At 50.0% G+C, this 23,713-nt stretch overlaps 1 long non-coding RNA gene across 1 annotated transcript in view; it reads left to right on the top strand.

The window, feature by feature from the left end:
• Positions 1-3,357: 3,357 nt before the first annotated feature.
• The window catches only part of LOC142881095 (uncharacterized), a 36,384-nt gene continuing 16,028 nt past the window's right edge, over positions 3,358-23,713 (top strand). Inside the window, exons 1-2 of the long non-coding RNA XR_012925510.1 lie at positions 3,358-3,679; positions 18,280-18,375. This is a non-coding gene — a long non-coding RNA (uncharacterized LOC142881095). The remainder of the gene's footprint in view (positions 3,680-18,279; positions 18,376-23,713) is intronic.

Raw genomic sequence — 23,713 nt, 5'->3', positions numbered from 1 at the left:
TTCAGACACAATCCTCGGTGTATTCCTTTAAACGCGCCAGTAATCCCAGCAGGTGACCAGGTGCACTGATTGCATTATGGCGCAGTGAATTAACATTTGTTTGGCGCGTTGCAGGACAGGTAAGACGTATACGTCGTGTCTACAGCGTCAAAATTTGGACATTTGGGCTGAGCCAATATAAACGACGATTCTTCCGGAGGAACGAATAAATAAACCTGACCAGAATGTAAAGAACAAACGAACAGGCCGTACTGAGCTGTGAAAAAAGACAAACGTCCACCTTCCAAAATGAACGAGGCGAAACTGAACACAGCCTCCATAATACACGACGTGTTTGTATATTTAAAACATTTCGACGAAGCCCAGTCCCCTCGTTATATTATGACCACCGAAGCAGGCAGTGGCGAAGCAACTCAATAAACTAGCTTCATATGCAGGACTTTTTTTTTCTCTTCCTTAACCGTCATCCCGTTGCGTAAAGGTTACTCCCTATTTTATCTGTATTTTTCTTCAAGAGTGAGGAGTTATATGGGTGGGTAAACGCACTCCTGTGGCTTTGAATATCTGTGCGTAAAGTGGTGCCTGAGCAGCGGTGCTGAGACGCGGGCTGCTGAAGAGCAGGGTTCAGCGACGACGAGGAGAAGATGCCCGCCTGTGGGGATCTGCTGCATCTGCCTGTGAAGTTTGAATGTATGTAAAAAAAAAAAAAAAAAAAAAAAAATCTACATTACTTGAGCCAAGACTCTCAGCCTGAGGAGCGCAGGCGCCCCCCCATCACCGAACTGCGTTAATTGGAGGTAAGTTGAGTGGTTTGCTTTGACAAGGTCGCAGGGATGGGGAGCTCCAACTAAACGGCTGAACTCGAACAAACATAAGGATAAAATCGACAAAATGCGGGTCTAGCTGACGCTTTAATGGCACGTTCTAAAATAAGGAAAAGAAGGGGGGGACGCGCTGCATTCGCCGGCGCGCTCTCGTTCCCCTTGCACCTCCGTGCGCGTTCACGGACCCCGCGGAGACGTGCTGCGAAATTGTCGGCTAAAATGTCAGCGCTGCGTCACTGGGTTTCTTCCAAACCGGGCAGGAGACTTTTTGGGGGGTGGTGGAGGGGAGGGGGGTTATTAGTTTCCACGGTGCGCGTGTCACGAGCCGCGTGGACGTCGAAGTAACCCCCACTCCCCCCTCCACCACCCTCTTTTCAGTGTTGGCTCGGGTTCTATTGTTTGCCCACCGGAGAGCTCTTTGTTCATGCATGCTGCATATATGACTATTCAATAGGCGTCATCGCGGCAGCGCTCAGAATTGAAGCAACCCAACAAAAAATGCCAACATTCGCACGAACACTTTGACGCCGCGTCACCGCCGCAGCATCAAATTGAGACTCGGTTTGAATACGAGGTGTGAAAAATTGGGTTAATAACTGCATCGCTATGATGAACGGCACCCTTTCAATGCAAACGCGCGTAAAAGGAAAACACACCGTGCGCTAAAGTATGCAATGCAAATCTATACACTGAATATGCATCAATAGTGGATTAAAAAAAAAATATATATATATATATACATGTATATGATACGCACGCCAGAGCCAACGGCATCGCAGGGTTGGGGATGGCAGAGCGGGCTCGTCGCATTACGCATGGGCGGCTTTCCAAGCAGGAGCCCCGGATCCCCTCCGCTCCTCACGTCTGCTCTGTCCCGTTCACCGAGGGAAAAAAAAAAAAAAAAAAAAAAAATTAACAATTTTAAAAATGAAAAGAAACAAGCAAGAGCAGAACGAGTCGGTTTTCAAAAAAAGCTGCAATCGAACAGCCGAGAGGTGGCTGCGAGGAAATTACTCCGACTGCGGCCGGGCGCACTATGTAGTAAGCGGGATTTGCATATTTGGATGCGCTAATTGCCTTGATGTATTTAAATATGGCTGCGCGTCGCTGATATGCTTGTCTACGTCACTGAACGTGCCCTCGCTGCTAAACCAAAACGTGAATCCGGTTGAATCTAACGGATGCGCATCGCAATTAGGCAAAGGGGAGGCGGGTTGTGCAAGAAAGGATGCGTTTATTTTTTAAATTTATTTCATTTTATTTATTTTATTTTACGCTCAGCCATGTGCCGATTGTAATCGCGCGAGGCGCCGCTTTCTCCCACAGAGAGGCGGGTAGAAAAACACACAAACAGCAGTACTTGTAAAAGCATGAAATATACACTGACTTTAGGTGTTGTGTTGCTACATAGGGAGAAGCGCTCCTGTAAAAGTGATGAGGGAAAATGCACAGCTTTATATTGTATTCACTCAAAAAAAAAAAAGTAAGTCCTCATCGGGAGAATTAGTGACTCAGACTATCGGTGGGCTGCTGCCATGTAGGTCACCACATTTTATATCTCTTTATTTTATTATTATTATTATTATTATTGTTATTTTTGTATATGTAGACATATTGAAGGCAGGCGATTTCTCCTATTAGTCTTTTTCCTGCCTCTGTCTCTGTCTCGCGAGTTTGCGCGCCTGGTTTGGGAGGTAAGGGCGATTCCTGGTGCGTCAGTATCATAAGATCACCTTTTCTTAGACCCCACACGGGGGTGAAGGTGAATCCAGGAGTTCACTGTGGGTGTTGAACACAGTGGCCACATCCCAGACCCGAGCAGCTCGCTTCTTCTCGGTCTCTATAGCAAGTGTGTGTGTTGTTGTGTGAGTTTTTTTTTTTTTTTTTTTTTTTTTTTCAATTTTAATGGATCTCGTGCATCGGGGGTCAACCCCCCCTCCCCCTGGTAAACGCGTTCCGGTTTGCCAAGCAGCAAATTCATCAAGGGTTGCGAGAGGCTCACTTCGGAACCTGGTCAGTGGGTGGACGGACGGGAGGATGGAGAGGGAGGAGAGGAGCCCCCCCCCCCCCCCCCCCGCCCCCCCTCCATAAAAAAAAGAAGAGGGCAAAAAACCCCGAACAATGCTGCCTCAGTTCGTGCGTGCAACAAAAGAACTTGTTTGAATTTCAGAGCACGTCCTCTACTCGCACAGAAGGATGGACTTTGCATCCCCTCCCGCCACCACCACTACCTTCTCATCATCATCATCATCATCGGCAGCAGCAGCAGCAGTGGCAACACTCCCCTTCGTCCTCACCCCCTCACACCCCCCTCTTCCTCAACCCACCCCACCACCAATGGAGAGAGGAGGGGAGAAAATGAGAGAGAGAGAGAGAGAGAGAGAGAGAGAGAGAGAGAGAGAGAGAGAGAGAGAAAAAACTTCCTCCTGAGAGCACAACTGTGCACGCACTTTTTCTATTTGGCGCTTGTAGATGTTATGGGAAAGTTGTCTCTCTCCCTCCTCTCACCCACCCCTCTCGCCCCACATCCCTCCCTCCATCCCTCCCTCCCTCCTCCCGCTTCCCTCTCCTCCGTCTACAGTGTGCCTGGGATACGCTTGTGCTTTCCACGCAGAGCGGCTTGACGCACGCCAAATGCGGGCTGCTTGCTGAGTGTTAGCGGCATTTTTTTTTCTTCACAAGTGATGCCACCACCGCCCTCCCACCCCCCCCCCAACCAAGCATGACGGCCGGGATATTTGAGGGGAGCGTATATGCCACGGCACGGGGCAAGCGGAGCTCAGTCAAAGGCGGCTAGAACATCTGCTTGGGACGTTCCGTGATCTGCTGCAGTGATTTGGCTCAACCCTCGAGAAGTAAGTGCAACTTTGGTGCTCCTTTTTGATCCCAGTGCGTAAAAAGCGTTTCGTCGCGCGTAAAAAGTTAAACGTGACGCCCAAAAAAGGCGTTTATTCTCGTGTCCGTCCCGTGGGTTAAAAAAAAGAAAGAAAGAAAGAAAGAAAGCAGATGAGACGTATGGTGTTATTTGGTGTATTAGACGCAAAATGCGAAGCCTGCCAAAAGTGAGTGTCTCTTGCGCACACTTTTGGCGTCAGGCGCGCTGACCATCTTAATGAGTCGCTGTTAAAGACAGTTAATGCATTAAAATGAGCTACTCTCTTTATGTTTCTAGTCGTTCAGTACTGTGTGCCACAGTCTTCGGAAAACATTTTTTGGGAGCGTCGCAGTTGTGAATCATGTTCCACTTTCACTGTGTAAAAATTGTGTTGCCACAGGCGATCGTTTCCTGCCCAATAAAATGTGCGTTTTAACATCAGGGAAGACAAGACAGTCCGTATGATTTCAAGGGAGTTTTAAAAATGTGAATTTGTCATTTCGTGACGTTGAGGGATGATTCAAATGAATTCCAAAATATGAAAAATATACGTTCACACAAACGCACTGAAACAAAAAAATAGTAATGCGTTCGTCCCATTCTCCTCCAAGAGTCGCTTTGTGATTTTGTGATGAGACACAATATTAAAAAGTTCACTTTTCACCGAGAGAAAACGTCACAAACATCGTCACGCAGTGCCTGGAAGACAAAGCTTTCATTGTGTTGTTTGTCTACGTGTTATTACGCAGGGAGCCCTCGCATGGCTCCAACAATTCATACAAATACACCCCTTTTTAATCTTTATTTTTTGTAATTTGTGTTGAACTTCTCAGCATTGTCATCATTAACCCTGGCATAATCTTGTTTCATTATGAAGAGGATCAGCAGGTTGAAAGTTTTTAAAGGGTGCTGCTGTGATTAGCGCGTGGCCTGTGCGTGGGAGGCCTGTCCTGAAGCCTCCTCTACGCTAATGAGGTTTTGCCTTTTAGTGCTGATGGTGCTGATTGCAGCGTGGCCTCCAAAGTTCACTGCTCACCAGAATCCCATCAGGAGAACATTGTGCTTGTGGACGTTTTTATTTTATTTTATTTATTTATTATATATTGTTTAATTCGTGTAATCTTTGCGTGAAACTGATTGTATTTTTTTTATTTTTTATTTCTCTGTTTTGCGTAAAGGATAAGTGGCACTTGGGTGCCGACCGCTAGCTTTGCGTCACAGAGCAGGTGGAACACACAGAGGGATGAGTGAAGCACACACATTCTAACGCAGAAGCTTTCGGAGGGCCCGAGTCCAGTCCAAACGCGAGTAACCGCTCATTAAAATGCGCAGGCCTCGTGACTTCACATTTTGCTCATTAGCGCCTCTCGCTTTGGCCCCTCCCACCCGGAGGAGCCGGAGTAAACTTGGCAGCCACGTTGCAGCAGGTGCACGGGACACCTGAAACAAAGCAAAACATGGGAGGGGAGGGGGAGAGGGTAGCACGTGATCACACAATTTAACATATGACATTTAAAAAAAATTAAAAAAATAAATCAAAACAGATTTCGGCGTGCTGAGATGGCCGAGCGGAGGCAAAGTTGCGCACATGGGGGAAGCGGACTCGGGCAAAGCTGCAGCGGAGCAGCAGCTCCTGCGCATGATTCATCACATGCTGCGCTTTGCCTGTTATTGTTGGCTCGGGTTCAGAAGAACCCTACACACGGACCCATTTGGGCTCGAGCTGTCGGTGAACCACTCACACGTCTGTGTGGTGGGGGAAGTGAGCGGGTTGACACACGGAGCGCATGTTTTTATTCTCTTTATTTTTCTTAAAAAAAAAAAAAAAAAAAAAATGGAGCGATGCTGCTTCCATACCCTCCGGAAATGCGACAATGATAATTTATAAAAAATAAAATCACGCAAAAGCGCACCGGGTGCAGTTAGAAAGTCGACGGGAAATAGACAGGAGGCGAAATGAAAGCTTGGTGGAGGAGAGGGAGAGCGCTGCGCTGCGAGTGGCGCTGTTATTGCGGGAGGGGGGGGGGAGAAAAAAGAATAAAAAAAAATACTAGAGTCCGCACTGGACAGACAGAAGGCGCTGGCGTTCCGAGGATGGTCTCTCCACTCCATTCCAGTCTGTCCCGTTTTTATTTCTCGCTTCCACGCGGGTATCGTGCGATCGCATGTCCGACTCGTTAAAGAAAAAAGAAAAAGAGGGGCGAAAAAAAGCAGTGGAGTCGCTTGCATCCATTCCGTGCGGGGAAACACAGCCCGCCGTCCGCGAGCAGCGCTGCCTGCCGCGGGAGGAGGAGGCTGCTCGGTGCGGTGCTGTGCGGTGCGGTGCGGTGCGATGCGATGCGAGGCGGTGCGAGGCGGACTTCTCCTAGCGCGCGTCACGGATGGCGATCGTGCACGGACAGGACGCTGCAATTTGCGAGATTTTTTTTTAATTTTTTTTTTTTTATATGACATCATCGCCGTTGTCCGAGGCCTTTGACCTCACCGGGGTTGGTCCATATTTTGACCGACACCCCCTTCACCCCCCCCTCCCCCCACCCCCTATCGTTTTGGGGATGGCCCTGATTCCTCCAGCCAGTCTGTTCCGACCGAGCGACCGTGCAACCTGCACAAACGGACACTTTGAGGGGCTGCGAGTCTTCGCCTTTACCCCTCTCTCCCTCCCTCTCTTTTTACCTCTCGCCCCCCTTCCTAAACGCACGCTGGATGTGAAAAAAAAGGACAGCTTGACACTCTCCGACCAAAAAAAGCAAAAAAAGCAAAAAAAAAAAAAAAAAGCGAGCCTGTCTTTATAATCCGAAACATGTGCGTCGTAATTCCACGCGCCGTTATTGCACTTTCCACCAGAAAACGGGATTTCCAGCCCGCTCCTCCGCCGTGTTTCTTCTCCGCCGGCCTCGCAGGATATCTATTGCTGCTGCCACAACGACTTAATAGAGGCGAAAGAGCCTTTTGTCGGGGATTGGAGCCATTTGCATTGCAAATTAGGGCCCTCGTGCAAGGATGACTGCACCTTACCCGCGAATTTCAAGGCTTATACTTCAACTCTGTAATATTGGTTAATGTCAAGTGAGTACGACATTAACATTGGGATAATATATCTTTTTTTCCCCCCTCGTATCCCCCACCCCTGAAGAATTGTCACCTTTTTTCCACCGGCTGTGTAAAACGTGGGGCTGTGTAATATTATGGCCCTAAACCGCAGAAAAAGGAGGAATATTATAAGGAATATAATTCACGCTGCGCCCTGAGAGAAGGACGACTGACGTGTCGGGAGTTCTGACGGATGGAAACTTGGGGACGAGAAGAGGAGATGTACGTGTGGATTATTGCCGGAGATGTGGGAAGTGAGTTGTTATCTTTGGTTATCTAGCTGTATGAGTGTTCTGCTCGTCATAAAGCTAGATAACCGAAAGTAAAAACTACTTCCAGACTCGTCGAGGACTTTGAGGAGGACTCGTGACACGCTGCTTAATTTGCCCCCCTCCCCCTCCCACTCCCACTCCCACTCCCACTTGCCTCCCCCCCCTCCTCCTCCCACCACCACCGGACCAAAGATTCATTTATCACTCTTTTGATATCTTCATGATTTTTATTTTTAATTTTTTTTCCCCTGTGTGTGTGGATTTTATATCTCTTGCTTTGCTCTCGTTGCCTGTTCGCTCGCTTGTTTTTAATTGTTTCAAAAGTTTTTTTTCCCCGAGTGATCGCGCCATTAAGGCGATAGATATGCGCTGCCACTGCGAGGCTGCTCGCTCGCGCTCATTTAAACATTTAACGCGCTCCAGAGCGCTCTTTCCTCCCGTCGCTCTCTCTCTCTCTCTCTCTCTCTCTCTCTCTCTCTCTCTCTCGCACACACACACACACACACACACACATACGCCCCCCCCCTACCCAGGCCACATATTGCATGTTAATATTTATAGCCTATTTGATCCTCTAACGTGAGGTATTATTTTTGCACTTTATTTAATTCGAATTAAATATTTTTAAAGGAAGAACACAGATTGGGTTTATATAAATAGGAAAAAAGTGACAATTAGGCTCTGTGGAGATCCACGTGTGAAACTCTATTTTTTTTATGTAAAAAAAAAAAAAAAGAAGAAAAATCTAAATTTTTTTGTTTAATTTCAGCATGAGCGAGTCCGGCCAGGAAACGGTGCTGGCATCCCAAACACTAATAATTAGGACATATAGTGAAGTGACAAAAAAAAATGAGTGAGAGGGAAGGAGAGAGAAAAGGGGGAGCGGGGCTGAGGAAAGGAGGGAGGTGACAGAAGCGGGAGGGTGTGAGGGGATTGGGGAGGTGTGCGTGTGTGTGTGTGTGTTGAAAAGGGGGTTGGGGGGGGGGGGGGGGGGTTGGGGGGGGCTCGGGCCTGCTTAATTGATTCCGTTAACCGCAGTGCAGGAGATGTGAACGACTGGACGATCCCATTCCCACGCTCGGTGGGGCAAGTGGCAATGCCATGCCCCGGCCCAATATGACAGACAGCGCCGTGAGGGCCTGGAGGGGCTTGCGAGTGTGTGTGTGTGTGTGTGTGAGTGGGAGAGGGAGGGAGAGAGAGAGAGAGAGACGAGGGAAGGGGGTTGGGGGCCGACAGGGGTCATGAAAAGACGTCAAGTGCACCAGACTCATCTGCATCCCCAAAGAAAGAGGCGACGTTTCCCAGCCCCAGCTGACGCGGCGCTCCCCAAAAAACTTGGAGTATAGTAACGGTCCTGAATGCGTAATGCCTGGCCAATTGTACTGATAATGAGGACTTTGGCTCATTATCTTAAAACTATGCGGCTTTATGGATTTGAAATGGGGAGGGGGGGGGGGGTGTGCTGCTGCTACTGCTTCTGCTGCTGCTGCTGTGTAATCTCGCCCCCCCCCCTCCCCTCCCACCCCCACCACCACACACCCACCCAACCCCTGCTCAAGTGGCTGCCTTCTCCTGAGAATTAGCGACAGCGCAGATAATGTGGCACAAAGAGGTCTGGCCCGTTTCAATAGGTGACATATAGGTGCATTGAGAGAGAGAGAGAGAGAGAGAGAGAGAGAGAGCTCAACTTGACCGCGGACGCAGGGATTTGCCGTCGAGGGCCGACGCAAGAAAGTTCTGCGCAGGTTGCGCAGCTGGCTTTCATGTCAGAGGAAAACACTGAGATGTTGTCGAGCTGGTGCTTTGAATTTTGCAAATCAACACTTTTCTCTCCCCCCCCCCGCCCCCCCCCATCCAAATTGCAATTAAAATATTTTTCGACAATATTTAGGTCACGTTTTATTCATGGCTTTCATTGAGGCTGTTCCTCAATTGATTCCTGTGCAAACCACCAATGGGAGCCTGACTGGTGCAGCGTTGTCTTCCTAAAAATGTGTTTGCTCAACGTGGAGGCGCCATGACGTCTAATCAGGTCGCGGCACCCTGCGCGTGCGCAGGAGTGTGCAGCGCTCCGATTTGGGCTTCACAGCAGAGGATTGCTTCAGCGTGTTGCTTTAACTCAGGCTGAATTTAACACCTCCCTCCCCAGGAATGACAAAAAAAAAAAACCCCCAACAACCTCTCTCTTGTTTCCGACCCTTGTCGAGGAACCGCTGCGCACAATGCAAGAAGAACATTTGAGAGCCCAGTTTTTTTTTTGGGACGTGCGGCGCTGAGTAAAACCGGCCTTATTGTCCCCCCCCCCCCAGTTAAATAGTTTAAATTTGTCTTGCAGCTGTATGAAAGAAAACACTGTGTCCTTTTAGAAATCCCAAACCAGAGCGCGGGGGGATTGGGGGTGAGGGAGGGTGTGTGTGTGTGTGGGGGGGGGACTGTAATGCCATTCATTCATCCGGTCTCTCACTTCACTCGGGCAATGAATTACACTCATATTTAGGCCCATATTTATTGGATGGAGAGTATTGGTAAAGGTTAAAGGGCTTAAATCATGACGGCGATAAACTTTATTGCACATTACGGACACGTGATAAACTATAGTGCTGAATTCAATCATCCATTTATAATACCAGCGTCGGTTCTGCAGTATATCAGGAAAAAAAAAAAGGACCATTAACCCCCGAAACACAACTTATTCCTCAATACGCGGGGATATCGTCGGCGGCTCTTTTGCCGGGCTCCTCTCGGCGCTCCGTCCGTACCGCGGCCGGCCTGCGCTGGAAGGGGGGGGGGGGGGACTCGCCCGCTCTCTCACTGCCCGTCTCGGGAGATGGCGTAAATCTCGGCAATTTGTTTCACATTAGTGCCTCTCACCAACGCTGACAAGCACAGCTTCCCCGGCCGAGCCCTTAAAAATAATGAAGCGCGCTCCCCCCCCCCCCCATCCCCCCCCCTCGTCCGCCGCCTAATTCCAAATCTACCCGCCGGGTGTGGAAGGTGCGTCTCCCGTCCCTCCTTCCCAGGGCGCCCAAACAAAATGGGACTGAATTATGGCGTGGTGGTGCTTTTCACTTTGACGTTGTTCCTCCGAGAAGCGTCGGCGGAAAAAAAAAAAAAAAAAAGGCCTCGGCCCCTCGTTCCATTTGCCGTGCGGTTTTCGACGGTGCCGCGGTGGGAACGGGCAGCGGCGGCGTCCTAACGTGGGGTCGGGTGGGTGGGTGGGGGGGGGGGTGCTACGTGCTCGCCTGCGCCCTCCTCCTTCCAGCGCAGCTCGCTGTCATCACGTGACGCGTTGAGTAACAAAAACCATGGCGACCGACCGCAAGGAAGGAGGGAAGGAAGGAGGGAAGGAGGGAAGGAGGGAGGGAAGGAGGGAAGGAGGGAAGGAGGGAAGGAAGGTGTTTTCATATTCATTGAATGGGGGCAATCAGCATATTTTATGCGAGCGTGCCCCTGCGTGTGGTGTTGTTGTTTTTTTTGTGCGCTCCCCCCCCCCCCCCCCCCCCCCGCCTCCGTGTTGCGGTGCGTTCGGCAGGTGTGGCGGCAGCTTTTTGTGACACGCGCCGAGGGCCGCTGGGTAATTTGGGCGCCAGACAAAGGATACGACCAAAAGTCGTCATAAACGCGGGTGCCGCTTGTTAATGCGAGGCTGGATTTTGTCGCCGCTCATTGGGGCCTTGTCCCAGATTTGTCTCCCGTTGCCGACTCTGCGTGTGTGTGTGTGTGTGTGTGTGGCATCTTTTTCATGCAGAGAACTTCTTTTCACATCTGCGGCATTATCCAGGCTAAGTGAGCAGAAACGGCCGGAGCTATTTTTGTCCCGCTGTCTCCGTATGCATTTGCCCGTGCAGGGTCGCCGTGGGTTTTATTTATTTATTTATTTATTTATTTTGCTCCACTTGCGGGACGTTTCCCCCCTCGTGCGCCTGCGCCGCGATTAGCTGGGATGCGGCGAGAGCGAGGCCGCTGCATCATGTTGATGAAGGGGAACAATAGCTCCATCCTAGTCAACAACGTCTGTCTGTCTGTCTGTCTGTCTGGTTGGCTGGTTGGCTGGCTGGCCTGGACCTGCTCTCTCTCTCTCTCTCTCTCTCTCTCTCTCTCTCTCTCTCTCTCTCTCTCTCTCTCTCTCCCTCTGTCTCGCTCTCCCTCTATTTCTGCATATATGTGCATGTGTTTGTGTGTGTGTGTGTGTGTGTGTGCGTGTCTGTTAGTGTCTCCTGGACATGAACTTGAACTTGAGACAGGCAGCCAGACACCATCTGTGCACCAGGGGTAATGAATTCAGTGCATTCATGGCTGCGGAGCGAGCCCGGGCCACCGCCAGCCATTGATGAGCAGATGACCCCTATAGTCTGAGTTAGCTCTTCATCACTAATAGAATTCAACAATGCCAGCTGGTAGTAGGCGAGTTTGTTTTTCGGAGGGCTGGTGGGGGGTGAGGGGTGGGGGTGGGAGTGGGGGGGGCAGCAAGACGACGGCAGTTTGCGACGTTTGTCGGCATATGCGCAGCAGAAACGCGCAGACGCGTCTTCCCGTCACGTCGTCTTTGTCTCGCGATGCAAATGAACCCACGCGCATCCTCCTCTCCCGCCCCCTTCGCACGGAGAGGAGCAATTTCCTGTTAAAGCAGCCGGGGCTCCGCTATTTTTAATGACGCGGTCACGCCGAATTTATTGCCTTGATAATTGAAAGGGCCGCTCCAGTGTCCCCCCCCCCGCCCCCCGCCCTCCTCCACCACCACCACCACCCCGATAAAGGCCAGTAAGCGAATGAGGCATAAACCTTAAACAAGCCCGGCACAATGTGAATTCCTGCAGGCCCTCCTCTTCCTCCTCCTCCTCCTCCTCCTCCTCCTCTTCTTTTTCTTCCTCCATCTCGAGCTCCTGTCACAATCACAAGCGCACACACACACACACACACACACACACACACACACGCATGCGCACACACAACAAGGCTTTTCCCTCTGGTTGGTGTCGCCACGGCAACGGTAGGTGAGATCACCGTGCGCATGGCAGCATCGGCCCCTGCCAGCGCAGGACAGCCTCCCGCTTTCTGTGTGCGTGCGTGTGTGTGTCTGTGTGTGTGTGTGTTTGCAAGGAGCTAGCATAGCAGCCACTACCTGCTCCCTACAGGTCAGGGTCGGCGCTCCGGCATTCAAACACGCTTCCCGTCAGGTGGCCACGTCCACCTGCTAAGCTCCGGCTATCGTTGCTAATTCAGGTCACACTGTGCGACACAGCAGCCGGTTGGATGCTGACTTCAGGAGCTGTGCTTTTCCTATGTCTTTTTTTTTAATAGAAAACAGATTTTCACATTCCACTGTATCCTTGTAGACTTGTCCAAAGTGACACCCGCTAGGGGTGTGTGTGTGTGTGTGTGTGTGTGTGTGTGTGTGTGTGTGTGTGTGTGTGTGTGTGTGTGTGTGGTGGGGGGGGGAAGCTTCCCAGAGCTATCGCTGGCTTCATTAACGGTGTTGGGGGATCTGATGGAGCTCCTCTCATAACAGGCCGGCCATCCAGCCTTAACTTTGCCATTAATCCACTGAGGAATGTCATGGTTGGGCCCTTTTTAATGACATCATGCATGGCCACTTGAGCGTCTTGTGGGGACCAGCGGGCATGCTGTGCTCTGCCACGCTGTAGGGCCCTCCCCTCCAGTTAAATGCATGGATATGCACGGTCAGACAGACAACACACAGCCAGAAAAAGAAAAAAGAAAAAAAAAGAAGCGGATTGTATGAGTGAATTGTGTTTTCAGCACCGATGTCTGATCCGAGCCTTCTCCTTGAAGGGAATCATAACTTCAAAGCAAGGCGGCGCAATTTGTTTGTGACACGTGATCTGGTGCTGTTGCCCTTTAATTCTAAGATGCTAAGTTTTACGCAACATAAAAAGATGAAACAGTGCCAGCACTCGATTGTGTGTTACACTTGAAACTACAGCCCTAAATGGCCTTATTAATGAAAATGCTCCATCAGTGTCGACCCCCCCCCCCAGCTGTTTCCTCTCCAGTGTTTTGATGTCGACCCGTTGTTGGAATTTTGTGTTTTGCTAAAAAAGCAATTCCTTTAAATGAGAGCAGGCCAGTTAATTCACAGCTTTGAACAATCTTTCATTTGTTGACCATGACGAATTCTACTGGCCTTTAAAGTGCGATTGTCATTTTGGTATTTTTGCGTTTAAGAGACAAACCTTCGGTGTTCTGCTGTCCAGCGTCATCCGGTGCGTTTTGCGTGAGCGTTTCCCATCGATGCTTTGACTCGCACGATTTAACGTTTTTTCGTTTTTTTTTGCCAAACTGCAATTCGGCCGACGTCGGCGGCCGCGGCGGCGGCGGCGGCGGCGGCAGCGTGAGAACGTCACGCGGTGCCTGTGGCGCCAGGGACACGGCGACGCACCGGCGCGATGCCCTCGCAGCCGTGTAACTACATGATTAGATATCAACGCGGCGGCCGCGGCCTCGGCGCACAATGAGGCGGCGTGCACGAGAGCTATTTTTTGCCCCACTTGTCTAAAGCTGGCTGCAGCCTGTCTCGCAGGGATATCTCTGCTCCGCTGCCTTTTGATTATGCAAATACGACGCACCATAAATAAATTACTATAATTGCGTCTGAAATGCGCTTTGGATCTACCTCGAAAGATGAAAGGGTGTAAATAATGTATTTCGTGTCACTGCATTATTCATCCTCTATTAATTACAAACAGCGAGGCCCGCGCGGTCCGAACACGCCATATGCTGTCGCCCCCCTACGACTGTTTGTTGCCTGCTTTGTTTTTGATAAACAGAGGATTTTGCGGCGTCCAGGATTCGCCCGAATCAAGGTCTCTTAATTACCGACGCCGTTTGGTTTTTTTTGCGCCGCCACGCTCCCCTTCAATTCCCTTATTAGCAAACCGCTGACGCTGTCGGCGTAATGCGGCGTCCTCGCTCTCATTCGGATTCGCTTGTTAAAATGATATATCAGAAAAATAAAGCACGTGAACGAGCTCGGGCTCGGTGCGACGCGGCCCTACCTTTTTGTTTCCCCTTTCCTGTTGTCAAATTATGCGCAAACGTGTCCAACGAGGGGAGGGAGAAAGAGGAGGAGGAGGAGGAGGAGCTTCATAAACATTAAATAAGCATAAATATAGATAGCCAAGGAGGGCGGCCGCCGCATTAGAAAATGCGTCCTCGGCTCCCGCCGTCTTTTGTAGGGAGTGCGGCGCCGAGGCCCGGCTGAAATTTAAATATGGGGGGACCCGTTTGAAAAATATATGCTGTTCGGCAATTAAATTATATGGGCTCTTGGACCGCGGCGCCAGTAGCAGTGCATATAGAATAGCGAGCGGTAGTTGCTACGCTCTCGCATTAGCATCTGGCCCTTTTATGTAAATTTGATGAGAGAGGACTCATGCATATACGGCAGGGCTGGGGTGTACTCGCCTAATATCCTTATTAGAGAGGGCCGAATTAAATATTTATTAGCGGGGTGGGGGCGAAGGGTGGGGGGGTGGGGTGGTGGTGGTGGTGGTGGTGGTGGTGGTGGGGGGGGGGTTCTGCTGTGTTGTTGCAAGGACCTGAGGTGGAAGAGGGAGGAGGAGGAGGAGGAGGAGGAGGAGGAGGTCTGCTTCCTCCACGAGTGTCTCGCTCTGCCTCAAGGTGCCACCATCTTAAGGCGTTTGGCAGTAGCGGGAGCGCGAGGAGGGTAGACCTAAAATGTCCGCTGGCATAGACACGCGCACGCATGCACATTAACGCATGCAAAAAAAAAAAAAGAGCTCCTTTGTGCGGCTGCGCGCGGCGCCAGGTAGACAAAAGCTCCGCCGGCCGATGACTCAATTACGGCGCTCGACGCCGAGAGCTTCCACCGCGTGTATTAATTACCTCGATTACCGCCGGCGATGGCGCGATAGCCGCCGTTTTGTCGGCGGCGCCCGTCGACCGCGTGCCGCCGCTAATGCGAGAGCCGGATAAAGAAACTAATTAGTTTATGGGTTGTTGTTTTTTTTCCCCCTTTTGTTTTTCAGAATTTTTAATTTAGAAATATTTTCAAGGCGGGAAACAGTTTCCAGGGTTTCGACTTTTAACGGACCCCATTTTGCCGAAAGGTCACGGAAGGGCACAAATGTTTCAGCTAGCATGCAATTTGGTGTTTCTCTACAGACCAGAAATAGGCACTGAAATCATTTGGGGTTTTTTGGGCATTTTAAGGTCAGGATTAGGTAATAAATGAGATAAGAATTAAAATACAACCTATAAAAAGTGGCAGTGTTTGCATCTTTGAATGTAACTGCAGCAGGCTGCCGTTTGAGTTCCGCTTTTGCAGAGATGGCTTTTTTATTTATTTATTTTTAATCACAATAATACAACGTGGAGGAAGTGGGCGACAGCATTGACAGTTTGTGCAAATCAGTGCTTTCCTCTGCTCTCTATCATTTTCTAACCCCCCCCGCCCCCCCTCTCCTCTTCTGCTAGCCGTGACTCTGGCACTCGCTCGCACGCTGTGGCTGACCTCTCCCGTCTGTTAATTATCATAAATGTGCTTAGCGAGCGGACGCGCACGCACGAGCAAAACCCCGTCGGCGCGCGCGCAAACACACTCGCTGGGCGGAGATGCAGACGCAGGCATTAGCATTCCTTTTCATCCTGAAGTGCTCCGGAGGCGTAGCGCGAGGAAGACTGTGCAGGAAATGGAAGGAAGATGAATTATAACTGGCGTTGTCCCCAGTGCGCGCGCACACACACACACACACACACACAGGAAGTTGATATTTTATATGAAGCTATTGACGTTATTGACAGGTACAGTTTTTGCGTAAAAGGGTTTTTAATGAGCGCATGAATTCTACTTGTATTTCAAAATCATCCAATTCGAAAAGGCGTGTGTGTGTGTGTGTGTGTGTGTGACAGAGACTGTCGTCCCTCCGCCAAAGTGTACACGCCGGCATCAGCTGTCGGCCTCCTCCGCCCTCCTGCTTCCTGCGATGACGTGCTGCCACAGAAATGAGAATAATTAAGCGGCGGGCGGCGCGTTTGAGCTTTGGCGTCGGCTAATGGACGGTTGCCGGGGAGGAAATGAGACGGGCCACGTCGGGGCTGGGAGGGAGTGGGGGGTGTTGAGGGGGGAGGGTGGGAGTGGGGGGGGGGGGGTGTTCAGAGCGGAGAGGATCGAGGGGGCGACGACGCAGAGGACCTGGACTTTCTGGTGATGAAAGGCTGAGCGTGGCGGCGCACAGGGTGGACACGCCTCCTGGCGAGGGAAGAGGGGCTTTTGTTCCAGGTTTTGTCGCGTACGGCGGCGCCACAGGGTCCTCGGAGCGGCGCTGGAAATTAAAGATACGCGTAATGTGTCCTATTACACACACAAAAAAACAAAGAAAAAAGGAATTCTTGCGTAAACGAGTGCAGCTGGTGTCATCTGCCCACCGCAAGATGAACCATCACTCCTGGACCTTTGGGTGTTTTCCCTCTTTATTTTTGGTCTAACATCGCGGAGCCGTGTGTGTGTGTGTGTGTGTGTGTGTGTGTGTGTGTGTGTGAGAGAGACAATTTAGCGTCCATGCTGCCGCCCCACGGAAGGCAATGGGGGTGTGTAGGGAGGGGGGGGTTGATTCTTGGCACCTCACCCCCACCACACACACACACAAACACACACACACACGGCAGCGGCAGCGAGATGGGATGAGAAAGACAAGCCGCACAAGCCGCAGAGTGGGGGGGAAATGGGGGGGGGCGGTGGTTTCGGTGTTGTACAGTTACCCTAAATTCTGCCGTAGGGCGAGAAACACATGCTGTACACCACACACACACACACACACACACACACACGCGCTAGATGGTCATGCGTGACACAGTGAGGACAGTGTAGAACACGGCAGCGGGGAGCAGAGGCCTGCATGAAGTCATCACACTTCTCTTCTTTCCCCTCCTCCTCCTTCTTCTTCTCCCATTTTCAAGTTGTTCCCCCCCCAACGTCGACGTCCGCGTTGAGGCGGATGCCTGCTGCACGACTCGCTCCTTTAATTGTGAACCGCAAACAAGCAAACAAGCAAACAAGCAAACGAGCAAATGGAATTGAGCGTCCAACGGCGAGAACCTCGTGTGGATGTGTTGTGTGGGATTTTTTTTTGACACGTACAGTAGTGCATGTGCGTGTATGAGAAGGGGGGGCGAGCCTTGATATGGCGCCCTAATGAAATGTGGCATCTGTCAGTTTGACACTGACGTGCCAGAAGAGCCTCGCGATCACATGGGAACCCGGCAGGGGGGGTGGGGTGGGGGGGGGGGGTGAATGGGAGAGTCAGAGCCGCGGCAGGGGCAGGTTTTCAGCGCTGACTGCTGACAAAGGAGAGAAGGAAAAAAAAAAAAAACACACAAAATTACATATCATTATTATTCTGACGACATCCGTGGGCGACGTCCGGCCGCTCCTAAGTGGCATCGTTGGGGAGCCTTTGACGCGGCGAGGATGTCAGCCGTCATGTCGACGCTCAGGGTTCAGCGAGAGAAAAAGAAAAAGGAAAAAAAAAAGCAGGAAGGAAATCTCACCAACAAAACATAGCATCGGACTGGCTGGAGCGCCGCTCCCCCAGAAGAGGGGGAAAACAACCTGCAGTAGTCGCCTCCGACCTGAGACTTGACTCGTCCTTTAGCCTTGACCTTTGACCTCCCCACTCCACCGCAGCGTCGTGGGTTCAACGGTGCGCTAAGATGGAACCAGTAGGTCGTTTCCGCTCAGGCTGAGACGGACCCACTTCAACAAAATAAGGCTTAAAACATCATCCATCCACGTGTTTTCTTTTTGTTTTATTTTGAAACTTTGACCAATCGTAGCAACAACGAAGAAATACCCGCGCGCGCGCAGCTTCACGTCGTGACCTTCGGATAATCAGCGCGCCGCCTCCTCGTGTCCCACTTAAGGCCCAATTTTGAGGCGCTATTTTTAGCCGAGAGTAAAGGTTGAGACGACATTTGCACAAAGTTATTGCCAATTTGAATCCCTGGCAGTAAACTTAGCGTTGGTAAATGCTACCTCTGTTTCTTTCTCCGCCAACTAACCGGGAATCCGCCTCATCGCCCCCCCGCCGACTGTTTTTTTTTTTCTTGCTTTGCCGAAACGTGTCAATTTGCTCAAGAGGAATTATTCGTCATATAAAGGTTACCTCTTAGTAAACATATTCACTCTGTGTGTGTGTGTGTTTGTCTGTGTGTGTGTGTGTGTTCCTCGCTGCAGTGATGGAGGGAAGGAGCCACGCGGGGCTGCAAGCGCAGGGACGGGCGGTGCCGCACGAGATCCCTGGAATTTTGCTTCCTGCTGGAGCGGCGTGAGGTGAGTGTTGGGTTCGCGCGGCGAAACGCGCCTTGTCTTCGCGCGCTTCTCGCTTTGTCTCAGCATCCGTTTACATCCGAAACACACCCGTCATATTTACAACACTACTACCCCCCTACACCCCTCCCCAAACTCCAATCTGTACCGTTCCAATTTGAAGCTTCAACCAAACAAACCAGTTGTGCGAATGAACCGAAACGACTCCAGTTCGACTCGTTTTTTTCTCTCTAGAAATTCTAAAAAAAAAGAAGAAAAAAAAAGAAAATCGTTTTGCGTTCACAAATTTGGTTTTGCTCAGAAATTCTTTGTCTGAACGATTTCCGATGGACCGCAAACCCCCCCCCCCCCCCTCCTCCCTCGCTGTGGCCCCGTCTCCACTGATGTGAGTCTTTGTCCGCGCATGTGCGCTCGCCCGCAGCAAAGTTGGCCCCTGCGTGCGTGTTGGGTGAAGGCGCAGATGTTAGCAGCGGTCCAGAGGACGCAGTAAACAGAGCAGCGGCACTTTTGAAAGGAGCTCTGGCGATTTGATGGTGGGCAATGTCAAATCCCCTGACCCACTCTATGCCCGGTGGTCCACACCGTACCAGGGTGGGGGGAGGGGGGGGGGGTTGCCAAGGTTACTCATCATAACAACAACAACAACAACACAAGTGCCCTGTTACAGAGCCGCTAAACAAACAAAGACACACACACACACACACACACACACACACACACACACACACACAAGCAGTTTTCCCGCTTGTGTAACAAATGCGCGGCTTTGTTTCCGCAGGTCGTCAATTAGACCTCCTGCCGTCGTTACTCGTGACATTTAACGTTATTGAAGGGAGACGAACATTTTAATGAGGCCGCCTTCATCTCGCGACAGGGAGCTGTTTATTAAATTAGCTGGCAGAAGCAGCGGCCGCGGCGGCAGATTACCGTCAGGGCTTCCTCGACGTCAACTCTGACCCCCCCCCCCCCTTTTTTTTTTTTAATTATTTACTTTTTTACTTATTTATTTATTTATTTTTCCTTCGGCGCAACAAGCGGAAAACTTTTGACGTCCGCGACTGTCGCCGGAAATGATCTGAGTGGCCCTTTTCGCATCTCTGCGTCACTCTTAGCAGCCGGGGCCACTTTGGCTGACAGTGTTAATCCGACGAGAGAAAAAGAAAGGCCAGGGCGTCACTGCAGCGCTGTCCAGGCAGAGTGTGCTAAAAGTCTTTTTTTTTTTTTTTGTTTTGCTTTCTTGGAAGGTCCTAAAAAAAAAGAAAATAATGAGTGGCTGAAGTGTTGAGATGGTGCGTCAGCAGCCGCGGGGCCTCAACACGAGGCGCAGCTACTCGTCCCTAATTACGCTTGCATTCGGTGAACGGCACGGAATAAACCATTAGGAGTGCAGGGCAAGTCAACCGGTTTGAAATAAATGAAGAGATAAAAAACATTCAGATGGCTACGGTGAAGTTTAACTTTAGCACATTAACCAACCAAACATTAGCAAACCGTCAGGTTATAGAAAAAAACAAAAACAATGACTTCTCCCATCTAGAAAATTAAATGTGAATGTAGCTCCATTTTATTTCTATTAGTCAAAATGTAGAGGTTTAAATTTTTGCGACTGCACAAAAAAATTCGTTTTGAGACAGTAAACATATGTAAAGTGAACTATGCAATACACTTTTCCCTCCATACTGAAGCATGTGCACACTTTTACACACACTTAGTTCAAACAGCCACCTTGTAATTGCACCCGTCGTCATGCGCTTATGCTAAGAAAACAATAATACAACAAAACAAACAAAAAACTGACATTTTGAGACGCAAGACATCGGACGCGAGAGGCGGGGTTTTTTTCCTCACGGCCGTTTGTTAAGCGTGAGATGAGACGAGCGATATATATATATGTATATTTATATACGGCGCGGTTTGTTTACATCGCAGGGCCTCATTTCCTATGCCGCGCTTGTAATCATCCATCAGACATGCATATTGGGAGTGCAGCTGCTCGCTGCTCGGGTTCCTGCAGGCTTGAGTATTTATAACGCGGCGCCTACATTCATGATGGCCCACGGCAATTAATGAAGACGTCCGCATGTGCCCGCATGATGAAGCAGTGCTCGTGCGTGCGTGCGTGCGTGCGTGTGTGTTTTTGTGTGTGTGTGTGTGTGTGTGTGTGTGTGTTTGTGTGTGTCTGCGCCGTTAAAACCCGACTGGACAAAAGAATGGATGGAAGCAGCGAGACCTCAGCCAGCCCCGTTCATAAACATCTGAGAGAGGAGTTTTGCATTTTAAAGACAGCATGCTAAATGCACGGGCCGAGGCTAACTCCTTACAGTCGGCTACGGCCGGCCCGCTCGCATTGTCATAATAAATGAATATAATGAATATAAATGCAGGAGGCAACTGAGGGACGAATAATGTTATTTATGTACAATATAGTAAAAAAAAAAAAAAAATATGTGACAGGTTTCTTTTCTCTCTTTTCGATGATTTACTTTCCATCACCAATTTTCCCCCCTTTTTTTTCCCCCTCCCCTATTTGTCACGTAATTCCATATTTCATGCTCGAATGCAGTCCTCCCCCCTCCGTGCCATATATTGCAGGTGCTCGTGCCTCTTAGCGATAGCACAATATGTCCTTTCCATGGTTGTGCAAAAAAATTCCACGAAACCCCCCCCACCCCACCCCCCACCCCGAACCCCCCCATCCTGATGCACTGCATTAACATCGGCGCAGCGCAGGATGAGTCTGGCATTTGCGGAAAATCTCCTCTTATCAATTTATAATTAAAGCAGATGCACGACCCCCCCCCCCCACCACCACCACCACCACCACCACCCCACGCCGCCGAACGTAATATCCGAGGAGCTTTCGGCGGCTCGTGTAATAGTGCTGCGTATGGAGGAGGCTCCTTTTGCATCATCATACAGTCGGAACAAAGGATATGCACATCGCCAAATCATGCAAATGAATGCAAATCGCTGGCAGCAAGGAGCGGGCGAGGTGGCAGAGGGGGAGTTTGTGTAAGCAGAGGGATGCCAAGGGCTTTGTATACAACACTCGCCGGACAATCTCCCCTTTAAGGTCTGTGAGATATCCTGCAATATATTTATTTTGAACGTGATTCCGAATCCCTCCGCGCCGCAAAAACCAGAAGCCTCTTTTTCTCCTCGAGAATTCCCCGCTATGTAAATACTGATTGGGTGTGTTTACTCACGCTGCCTGGTGGCCTCTCATTGTCCCTCCCTGCTTTTTTTTTTTTTTTTTTTTTTTCTCTCTCATTCCTTCCGGGTGCAACAGAACGCTCTGTTCATTCAAGAGGCACCGCTGCAAAAAACAAAACAAACAAAAAAAAAACAACAAACAAACGAGGAACACACGGCAAATGCAAATGCGCTAAAAATGGCTGCGGCCGCCGCGCTGGATGTTGCAGTGCGGCGGCCGCAGAAGAGCGGCCTGACAGAAATGCAGAAATGCAGAGCGCGCTTCATTAGCGGCTTCCTCCCCTCAGTGCTACCTCGCGTCGACCGGGCTGCCCGCGCAAACTTCAGCCTGATCAAACACGTCGCCTTTTCTCAAGTGCACTCGCTAACCGGGGCTGGCGTCGTGGAGATTTGTCACCGACGAAATAGGTCAGACTCCATCTTTTCTCCAGGAATAGAAAATGATGCCCGTGTTCGCTTTTTTTTTTTTTTTTTTTAATTAAATCGATGCACATTTAAAACAGTAAAATACTGTGAGGATTAAACTGCAAATGAGAATGCGGAGAGATGCATTTGATTTATATAAGTTTTCATTTACCGTTTCTTTTTTTTTTGGGGGGGGGGGGGGGGGGGGTTAGTGTGTGCTGCGTGGCATCCCTGTGCTTTATCTGTTGTATTCCACATTAATTATGCTGCAATATTTAATTATTTAAAAAATACAGATGAATAAGCAGGAGGTAATTTCACAGCCATAGGTTCTCTCAAAATGCTGATATATAAGTGTGAGTGTGTGTGTGTGTGTGTGTGTGTGTGTGTGTGTGTGTGTGAGAGGAGTTTCTTTGACAGCATCGCACTCAGCGACTCCAGCAGCCGCACAACAACACGTAATGTGTCTCAACTTGCATGGATGCAAAAAAAATAAATATATATATATATATATAAAAAAAAAACACATTTAAATATTGCTGCTCGCCTTCAGATGCGCGCTGGCTCGTGCGCGCACAGCAAATCCCACAGACACAATATGTTATGGGAGGGGGCAGGGCACAGACAGACATTCACAATTGTGCATAATGATGTTAACATTCCTGCATGTCTAATGCAGGGGGATCGAGAGGCAGACACGGGCTGGCCGGTGGTCTCGCTGTGTGTCTGTGCATCCGTGGGTGTAAAGTGTAGCGTAGCCGCGTATTAATTGTGGCCTGCTCGAGGGTTCAAGGTGAACTTCTGACGCTGTTGTTAATGTTATTGAGCGCAGACAAAAAAAAAAATATATATATATATATTTTATTTTTTTTCATTTCCAAAGAAATTGTTGGTGCGCTCCAACCTTGACGAAAAAAAATTTGCAAGGAGTCCACTTTTTGCCGTTTAATCAAACGAGGTTCCATATTCGCTGCCATCCGTAGGGGCGGAATAACGGAGGGAAGGGTTCCCGCTGCGAGCTCCGAGCCGCTGGCGCGCTGGATGGAAAGCGATGGCATGGCAACGACGATTTTAAAAAATCCCCCTGAATTTGTGTATTCATGGGGAGTGGCTTAAAGGGCGTGCCTCATTTTTGAAGGCACGCACCATCAAGCCATCCTCCAATACTCTTTTATGTTGTTTCCTTTTTTTTTTTTTTTTACCCCCCCACCTCCTCCACCACCGCCACCGCCGACGCCGCCGCCGCCACCCCACCCCAACTTCGCTTCCAAATAGAAAGACGCCAGCTCAAAGGGAGGGGAAGTGAATATGAAAATGGAGCGCTGGCATTATGAAAGATGGAGACAAAGAGCGGCAGACAGCGTACACGGAGAGGGACAGGCGAAAGATGAAGCTCATCTTTTTTTTTTTTTTTTTCCTTTTCTCCCCCCCCCCCCTTTCTCTCCCTACCGCGGGCACCCAGTGGCGTCTGCATTGCAGATCGCTGAAATCCCTTCCCAATGCATCCCTGGGCTTAAGGGGGTTGGGGTGGGGACGGGTGAACAAGGCATGGGTTTACGCTATCTCGGCTTTGGTACACTTTGTTTTTTTTCCCCCTCCTCCTCCTCCTCCTCCTCCTCTTTTCCCCCACTACAAAAAAAATATATAGATATATTTATATATATATAGATATATTTTCTGTCTGCATCAAATGTCAAGTTAATTTCCTCGGTGCTATGAGGGA

Source organism: Nelusetta ayraudi, unplaced genomic scaffold, assembly GCF_046127955.1.
Source record: "Nelusetta ayraudi isolate G7.1 ecotype Tasmania unplaced genomic scaffold, CSIRO-AGI_Nayr_v1 ptg000181l, whole genome shotgun sequence".
NCBI classification, from domain to species: Eukaryota; Metazoa; Chordata; class Actinopteri; order Tetraodontiformes; family Monacanthidae; genus Nelusetta; species Nelusetta ayraudi.
The sequence above is the reverse complement of the archived record's forward strand: the minus strand, read 5'-3'. Positions and strand labels throughout refer to the sequence as shown.